A 7,537-nucleotide genomic window follows, 5' to 3' on the forward strand; every position below is an offset into this window, starting at 1 on the left:
ATTCCAATCTTTTCCAAAAGAAAGTTTTTCTGAATGGACTACATATGAATTTATGACAACTTGGGTTCACCAAAAACAGTGCTATGTCATCCTTTACTTCTAGTAAGCTTGCTTCTCCATGAATGTCTATTCCAATTTTTTTAGAAGCACTTTGAGATTCAGCCATATTCACTTAGAGAAATAAAATCCTTTCCAACATCTTGATTGCTGCCAATGTATGACATGGATATCTTTGTTAGAACACTGTCAGTGGAAAAGAACTGCAGTTAACTCAGTGAATCAAAATGTGGTCTTCCCCATACCCAGGGCTAATACTTAAATAGAAGGTAAAGCATATGTATTTCCAGACCTCAAGTCTCATTTTTGCAAAATTTTCATTATAAGTTTCCCTTGACTGGGTGTTCTCTTTGATTCTAGATAAATGCTTCATACTGTGCTGTGAAGGTCAGCTCAGGGCACCACAGCAGTATCAGCACTGCCTTACAGTCACATTAGTTGAAATCTAAAAGCCTTCATCACCACAGCAAATGTGTAGAGGACTGGGTTCAAAGATCTAGACTTGAAATTCAGCTATTCAAAGTTGAAGGATGTTTTATTGTGTTTTCTCTTTAGAGTTCTGGTGCTATGAAAACTAAAGTGCACAATATCTTCTAATATGCAGAAGCTGTTAAATAAATGCCTTAGAGCTTTCTAACATTTCACTGTGCTAACATGGGGTGTATAAAATGAAAATATATTTGTGATCCTGTTATATCAATTACTAAATGCACCTTTGCTGATGTTCCTTAAGCCTCCAGAGTCTTAGTTCTTTCAGCTGCAAGATGGGAAAAAAAAAATCACTGTGAATGAAACCAGCCATGAACAATGCTTAAAGAAATCTGCTTCACAAACTGACTTTGATCAGTCATAGTTATTGTTTCCACATCCTCGTGGTCAATTCATCTATATGTTCTTCTCTACCCATCTTTCCACTGAAAAAGATTCCTACAAAACTGTCATCATCTTTGCTGCTAAAGCTGATGAACACATCAACGTCCACATCTTGTTAGCATATGACAGCTTTGGCCACTCTTATCCTTCTGAAGTGTACAAATCTGTTGATATTTCATTAGTCATAACTGTGTATCAGGCACTTTTCTCTATGTTTTATATAAGAAACTATATTACACTATTTATAGTGTTTCAGCTGCATTTTACAGATGAGCGAATGATGCTCAAAGGCATTTTCATGTTTGGTTACAGAGATTATGAATGATAGAGCTGGGATTCATGAGGAAGCATGACATTATTCAAATTACAACCCTACACTGGATTTTTTTATCTCACTCTACATATTTAAATAGTGTGCTCCTACTCAGCTGATGTGCTTCTAGATTGTTTTTTCTTATGATATTTTATTTTTACATGGGTAAGTTATAAATTGCTCCCATGTGCAGAAGTATATATGTATGTGTATGTATATATTATTATTTTCTATATATTATTTATTATTATTATATATATTATTTTATACATATAATATATATTCTAAAGTAATATCACACAGGCATTTTACAGCCTGATATATTAAATAGTTGGTCAAGATCTACATAGGTCATACAAATGACTGCAAATGTCATGAAAATATGGGACCAGTACAAGTGTATATCACAGTAACCAAATTTAATTCAATGTAACTGGATAATGAATCTGACATGTTTCTATTTGTGCTTATTCATGTTGAATTATAAGGTGTCATTGCATTCTTACTGCTGAATATAAAACATATGCACTTTGCACTATGCATTCTCACCTAACACACACAAACAAATGCTACCTGAATAGTGCCACATTTGATATTATTTTATATTAGTAATTACAGTAGCTTTATTATAAATATAAACTTTCTGCTCATATAGAAATATAATAATTTGATTATGGAGAGTGAAAGCTTTCAATCATTTTCCTGCCATTATTCTTCAGCACGTAAGGATACAATCTGAACAACCATCAAATATTATATGTTAGCATGTATAGTGGTTTCAATAAAAAGTGTTCCACATATATACAGTCATTTGGGCCCACAGTTGGTAGCACAGTTTGGCATGCATATGGAATCTTTAAGACATATGGCCTTATGGAGGAAGTACATTACTAGAGTAAGGTTTTCTGCTCCATGTTTTCAGTTGAGGATGTGGTATTTCAGCTTTCCCTGATCTGGCTACCTGCTGCCATGCCTTCCCAGGCATTATAAACTCTCCCTATGAAACTGTAGCCAAAATACATCTTCCATTCTTTAAGTCATTTTTGATGATGGTATTTTACACAAGAACAAAGTTGAGAAGTCATGTACCAGGAATGCTAAGAAGACTGGAACATATTTTTTTGAGGGGTGGCAGGGGTGCAGTTTATTTGAGAAATATGGAAGACTTTACAACTTTGGACTAGAAAATCATTTCTAAGAAGAAATTAATGGGTCAGTCTAGTAGGTCTCTGGAAGATAGTAATGCTAAGGGTAATGTGAATGATAGAGGTCTAGCTAATCAGATTTCGTAGGGGTAAAAGCTTTCTATTGGCAAATTGTCTAAAATCCATTTGTATATATTCACAGTAAAACTGTTGCAGTCTCTCCATGTTATAAAAATTTAGGAAAGCTTAAATTTATAAGTAGCATTTCTATTTTGTTGCTCCATTACTGTGAAAAAAACAGTAAACCATGGTAACATGGGGAGAAAATGGTTTTTTTGTCTCACACTTCCAGGTCACAGTATATCACTGAGGGAAGACCAGGTAGGAATTGAAGCAGAAACTACAGAGAAATGCAGCTTTAGTAACTTAATTTGCTACATTCCTCACAAAACTTAGGCCAAGTTGTCTAGGAATGGCACCTTGATCAGTTGGCTAGGCCCTCCTATATGAATTTAAGAAAGTATCCCACCAATATAACAATGTGTTGGAGGCAATTCTTCACCTGGGAATTCCCCTTTCCTGGCCACACTAGCTATTTCAAGGTGATAGAAGAAACTAACTAGCATAGTAATAATGTAAATTGTTTTTGGTGGAATAGGTTTCAGAATTGCATAAATAATGAATCTGTTTCAGTTATTACTAAAACTCCTTATGAATGGCTACAACAAAGAAGAGCAAGTGAGGCAAAATGAAATAAAATATACATGATTTAGAATTATAGGAAGCTTAATGTTACCCACAAGACAGGTGCTGAAAAGAGATTCTAATTGCTGAAGATATTAGTTTTATTAATGAGAAGATTCCTAGTCTTGATTTGGAATAGGGAGGTACGTTCAATGCAAGACTTCACCCAGCTTAAATTCCAAATTGTAAAATAAAGCCTAAGAGATTTTCAGTTCCTAGAAAACAACTGCATATAATAGCTTCTACTAATAGGAGTCAAAGGGTGTGGCTCCATCCTAAGCTTGCATTCTAACTTGAAAATATTGATCCCATCATACTGGCTTCTGAGACATAAAGGCTGCCAATAGTAAGAGTAGTATAGATTCATCCTCCATGGTTTCAGAGAGCTGTGGAGGCTAGGACAAATGTGAAGGGAAGTCTTTACAGAGTTCTAATTGCCCATTGTGTGGAGCTGAGAAAGTGAAGCCTTTGTTGAGGTGGAGACACCAAGATGCTGTAATGACAGAATCATGAGACATCAGTCAAAGATAGCTGCTCATGGGTCACAGAAGCAGGCCAAGAGAAAGATGTCTGGTTCATAGTTTAAAGCAGGATGACTGGAACCATCTAATATCTGTGAAACCAAAGCTTTAGCCACTGGTCAAGAAACCCTGGTGCTTGTCTTAACTTCTTTTTGTCTTTGCTTGGATCACATACTTCCTCTTGCCTGCATTTCCCACTTTAGAATATAATTATATATTGTGTCATTGTATATTGGAAACATGTAATTTGATTTTTGATTTTTCAATAGGTCATTGTTAAAAATATTGTCTTTAGTCTCAGAAAACATTATGGAGACTCTTGTGACTGTGAAGAGTATGGGTCTTCTGACATTTAGCAAAATGCATTTTACAACCTAATGTAGCTATTAGAATCTAGATACTAGGGAGAAGAATGTGATAGTTTCAATGAAGGATCCCCATACTCTTGGGCCTCTGAATAGTTGGTCCAGATTTGGAAACACTGGGTAAGTTTAGGAAATTTAGCCTTATTAATTAAAGTGTGTTACTGGGGGCTGGCTTTTAGGGTTCAAATTCTATAAGTGGTTTCTAGTCTGTTCTCTTGGTTTCTGGCATGTGGTTTCAGATGCAAATTTTCAGCTTGCTTCTCCAGTTGCTATGTCTGCCTTCTGCCGTGTAACCCTACAATAATGGTGATAGGTTCTTATCCCTTGGAACAATAAGCCCAAACAAACCCTTTTTACTATAAGTTGCATTTGTAATGGTGTTTTATCTCAGCAACAGAAATGTAACCAAGGCTCCTGTATTAAATTTCAGTAACCCTAATAAAACTCAGTTCACAAATTTGGTCTTTGGTAGTAGACTAACTGTGAATTATCTTTGGTCCCCAATTATTTGGTTATGTTTCCTCATGGATAATGTTCTACTACAACTGCAGTAGGCATAAAGGAATGGACTCTTTCTGAGACCCAGGCAGTCTCCTGCAAGATTCACACTACAAGTTTACAACTCCCAAGCCAGGCTTTCTTCCTTTAGGCTATACTGTCTGTAACTACTGGTGGCTCCTTTTGGTTAATGGTTAATTTTCAAAGGAGGAGTAAATGCTTACTCTCCTGTCCTGCTGACCTAAAGGAACAAGCCTCCAAAGCATAGTCCAATGTGTTCCCAAAGCTTGGTTTTTCTGTCTTTCCCTATTGCAGTTGGTAATAGCTTCTCTCAAAGCTCCTGTGCTCTGTTGCCTTTCTTTATTAAAAAGTCATGAAAATTGCCTTGCAAGTTAAGATCTGGATCTCCTCCTCTGCAATATTTGTGAAAAAAAAATATGTTCCTTCTCCAGGTCACCAAAGCTATCTTCTGAGGATAGTCCTAATCTGTTACCTGAACAGAGAACATCCTGAGAATCTGGATGAGACTGTCAAGCCTTCCTGAATACACTGGCTTAAGTATTAGACTACAAATCTAACCTCATCCACTCTATACCTAAGTCATTTCCCTTGCCAAGCTTCCTTGGGGTTAGAAACCAGCAACAGATTTCAAACCCAGCAGACACCACTTTTAGGGACCTACAGTACTAAGAACTTCCTTATCCCTGACCAAGCAGGTTCAACCAGAATTTCCCAAATATATCTAGCCCTTTCCCATCTTGTTCTAGATGGCCCTTTCAATAAAGACAAGGCTTAAATGGTACCTCGATTGCCTGCAAGAGAAACTTAGACATTTCTGTTTCTGGATCCTGAAAGCATTGGTCCTTAAATTAGGTCCTTGGAAACAACCTGTTTTCTCAAAACCTATATTAAAACAGAATCTTAGAGCCCCTTTCAGGCAAGCCTCATCTTCACTTATTTATGTAAGTGTAGTTCCGGGGACCCAGAAACAGCTTAGCAAATGTTGGATCAACAAAACATACAAATCGGTCATCAATGGGAGGAGAGGACCTTGGCCCTGTGAAGGTTCTATGCCCCAGTGTAGGGGAATGCCAGGGCCAGGAAGCAGGAGAGGGTGGGGTGGTAAGCAGGGGGAGGAGGGAGGGAACAGAGGATTGTTTTAGTTTTATTTTATTTTATTATTATTTTTTTGAAGGGGTACCTGGGAAAGGAGATATTGTAAATAAGAAAACATCTAATTAAAAAGAAAAAGAAAAAAACATGTAGAAGTGAAGCAAGGAGGTATATTTCATGAAGGCTGCCAGGTTATTAAACATTACTTACCTAGATTCCCATCTGTACTTTTATCTCCTACTGGGTTCTTCCTTCAGTCTACCTAACACTCAAGTAATACCTCAAAGCAGATTCATGTCATGACTGTGAGTTTCCTGAATGTGGCCTGCTTTTTATTCTAAAGTTCTAGTAAGCAGGAGAACTAAAATGTACTGAAGGAGCTCCATCCTCATAGGACCTGGCTACTAGCAGGGAACTCTTGTGATCTCAGTACATAAGAGCTGCTCTTTGAGCTACCCAGATGCCCAGCTATAGGGAGTATGATAAGAAGGGAGGACACACTGCAACATAGTTTCCCAGTGTTTCAGATAACTGGTATGTCATGTGATGAGAAAGTATAAAGTTCTTACCAATGTCTTACAAGTATGAAAAAAAAAAAAAAAAGGAATAAATGAGCCAGAAGGAGACAAGAATGGATGGTCATGGTCTGTGCAGGCGATTGCTCTTAATTCCTTTTCATGAATACATAAACAACTCTTGTCCCAATAGCAGCTGGACAGTATCCATCCAGTGACCAGAAGAGACAATTATGCTTCAACATTTCTTTTGACCAAAACTGAATGAGAATAGAGAGTATATTACTTGCCAAACCTGTATTTTTATTCAGGCTTTAGGATGGAAAGAAAATAAAGACTAGATAAAAGACAAAGTATGGGAAACTTTTGGCCTGAATTGAGTGCTAGGACAAACTCTGGCTATAGGCACCCTAGGATTGGAAATGTAAATTCTAGCCAGTTACTTATGGAAGCAACAGTGTTTGAGAACACAAAACTTAGGAGCTCCTTCCGGCATCTTTCCTTGGATGAAAAGATGGGTGCAGAGAAAATGAGAGGATCTTTATTATAGCCTAGAGGTAAGTATTTTAAGGCAGCTATTGTCAGAATTGGAGAAGGTTTGCCTGAATTTATGGTCAAAAGTGTCCTACAACAGGGGTTGAGGGTCCTGAGTCATAGTTTCTTTGCTTAATATATTTACCATTATTTCTGAATCACTTGCACTGACATAGATTACATTTCAAAAGATACAGAATATTTCTCCAGTGACTAATAGCTTACTTCCAGCACAGTGAAGTTAAACATGCAACAAATGAAAAACTTTTAGAAAGTCAATGTGGTTGTGGAGGAAGAAAACAGAACAGAGCATTGTTGGGTATAGAGGTAGAGGGATACTACCTAATTTTTATAGTCATAAATTTTTTATGCTTGTTGAGCTCTGACTTGAATGATGGAAATAAGAACCATTATTAAGTTCTTAAAGAAAATATTACTCAAATAGAGATTGAATTCTAAGGCCTTCTAGAGGAAATAAGCTTCTGCAAAGAACAAGACAGGAGTTAAAATATCCGGGTTGAAACAGTATTGTTACAAATGTGATGGCCTTCCTTCAATCTCACATCAGAGAAGAAAACATTTGCTCATGAAAAACAAAGGTGGGGGAATATCTGAAATTATGTGTGACTGGACTAGTGTGTGCTACAGAATGGAATATGTTAACTGGATGCAGTGAGCAATATTCTGTTCCAGAATGTCAGTCAAGCCAAGGTAGATTTAGGCATATTTTCAGACATGATATCCATGAGTTGTATTTCATAGGTTCACAGAAATGAGAATTTTCATCAAAGGTCATCATTTCAGGTATGGGGTACAGAGGGAGCCATGGGTACTTGGAAAAGTCAAGAATACAGATTAG

Source organism: Mastomys coucha, chromosome X (genome assembly GCF_008632895.1).
Source record: "Mastomys coucha isolate ucsf_1 chromosome X, UCSF_Mcou_1, whole genome shotgun sequence".
NCBI classification, from domain to species: domain Eukaryota; kingdom Metazoa; phylum Chordata; class Mammalia; order Rodentia; family Muridae; genus Mastomys; species Mastomys coucha.